The following is a 2,500-nucleotide window of genomic DNA, read 5'->3' as shown; positions in this document are numbered from 1 at the left end:
GAGATGGCTGACGTTTTGCTCCGCTCTCGACGGTCACCGCGCAACGCAAGAACAGGCCAAAAACTGGCCAAAACGGCCCAAAAACGGGCCAAAACTGGCCATTTTTGGCTGCGCGAGCGAGCGGCGAGCGGCGGACAGCGAGCGAAGCGAGAGGCAGCACCGTCCCTGCTATACGAAAGCCCCATCCAGCCCTGTGCCACCCGGGGGGTTCCAGGGTGCTGAGATGGCTGACGTTTTGCTCCGCTCTCGACGGTCACCGCGCAACGCAAGAACAGGCCAAAAACTGGCCAAAACGGCCCAAAAACGGGCCAAAACTGGCCATTTTTGGCTGCGCGAGCGAGCGGCGAGCGGCGGACAGCGAGCGAAGCGAGAGGCAGCACCGTCCCTGCTATACGAAAGCCCCATCCAGCCCTGTGCCACCCGGGGGGTTCCAGGGTGCTGAGATGGCTGACATTTTGCTCCGCTCACGACGGTCGCCGCGGCACACAAGAACAGCCCAAAAACAGGCCAAAACAGCCCAAAAACGGGCCAAAACTGGCCATTTTTGGCTGCGCGAGCGAGCAGCGAGCGGCGGACAGCGAGCGAAGCGAGAGGCAGCACCGTCCCTGCTATACGAAAGCCCCATCCAGCCCTGTGCCACCCGGGGGGTTCCAGGGTGCTGAGATGGCTGACGTTTTGCTCCGCTCACGACGGTCGCCGCGGCACGCAAGAACAGGCCAAAAACTGGCCAAAACAGCCCAAAAACGGGCCAAAACTGGCCATTTTTTGCTGCGCGAGCGAGCGGAGAGCGGCGAACAGCGAGCGAAGCGCGAGGCAGCACCGTCCCTGCTATACGAAAGCCCCATCCAGCCCTGTGCCACCCGGGGGGTTCCAGGGTGCTGAGATGGCTGACATTTTGCTCCGCTCACGACGGTCACCGCGCCACACAAGAACAGCCCAAAAACAGGCCAAAACAGCCCAAAAACGGGCCAAAACTGGCCATTTTTGGCTGCGCGAGCGTGCGGCGAGCGGCGAACAGCGAGCGAAGCGAGAGGCAGCACCGTCCCTGCTATACGAAAGCCCCATCCAGCCCTGTGCCACCCGGGGGGGTTCCAGGGTGCTGAGATGGCTGACGTTTTGCTCCGCTCACGACGGTCACCGCACCACGCAAGAACAGGCCAAAAACTGCCAAAACAGCCCAAAACGGGCCAAAACTGGCCATTTTGGCTGCGGCGAGCGAGCGGCGAGCGGCGAACAGCGAGCGAAGCGAGAGGCAGCACCGTCCCATGCTATACGAAAGCCCCATCCAGCCCTGTGCCACCCGGGGGGTTCCAGGGTGCTGAGATGGCTGACGTTTTGCTCCGCTCTCGACGGTCACCGCGCAATGCAAGAACAGGCCAAAAACTGGCCAAAACGGCCCAAAAACGGGCCAAAACTGGCCATTTTTGGCTGCGCGAGCGGCGAGCGGCGGACAGCGAGCGAAGCGAGAGGCAGCACCGTCCCTGCTATACGAAAGCCCCATCCAGCCCTGTGCCACCCGGGGTGGTTCCAGGGTGCTGAGATGGCTGACGTTTTTGCTCCGCTCTCGACGGTCACCGCGCAATGCAAGAACAGGCCAAAAACTGGCCAAAAACGGCCCAAAAAACGGCCAAAACTGGCCATTTTTGGCTCGCTGCGAGCGAGCGGCGAGCGGCGGACAGCGGAGCGAAGCGAGATGCAGCACCGTCCCTGCTATACGAAAGCCCCATCCAGCCCTGTGCCACCCGGGGGGTTCCAGGGTGCTGAGATGGCTGACGTTTTGCTCCGCTCTCGACGGTCACCGCGCAATGCAAGAACAGGCCAAAAACTGGCCAAAACGGCCCAAAAACGGGCCAAAACTGGCCATTTTTGGCTGCACGAGCGAGCGGCGAGCGGCGGACAGCGAGCGAAGCGAGAGGCAGCACCGTCCCTGCTATACGAAAGCCCCATCCAGCCCTGTGCCACCCGGGGGGTTCCAGGGTGCTGAGATGGCTGACGTTTTGCTCCGCTCTCGACGGTCACCGCGCAATGCAAGAACAGGCCAAAAACCTGCCAAAACGGCCCAAAAACGGCCAAAACTGGCCATTTTTGGCTGCACGAGCGAGCGAAGCGAGGAGGGCAGCACCGTCCCTGCTATACGAAAGCCCCATCCAGCCCTGTGCCACCCGGGGGGTTCCAGGGTGCTGAGATGGCTGACGTTTTGCTCCGCTCTCGACGGTCACCGCGCAATGCAAGAACAGGCCAAAAACTGGCCAAACGGCCCAAAAAACGGGCCAAAACTGGCCATTTTTGGCTGCACGAGCGAGCGGCGAGCGGCGGACAGCGAGCGAAGCGAGAGGCAGCACCGTCCCTGCTATACGAAAGCCCCATCCAGCCTGTGCCACCCGGGGGGTTCCAGGGTGCTGAGATGGCTGACGTTTTGCTCCGCTCTCGACGGTCACCGCGCCAATGCAAGAACAGGCCAAAAACTGGCCAAAACGGCCCAAAAACGGGCCAAAACTGG

The sequence above is a fragment of the Musa acuminata genome, unplaced genomic scaffold (genome assembly GCF_036884655.1).
Source record: "Musa acuminata AAA Group cultivar baxijiao unplaced genomic scaffold, Cavendish_Baxijiao_AAA HiC_scaffold_836, whole genome shotgun sequence".
NCBI lineage: Eukaryota > Viridiplantae > Streptophyta > Magnoliopsida > Zingiberales > Musaceae > Musa > Musa acuminata.
This window is presented reverse-complemented; position numbering follows the sequence as displayed.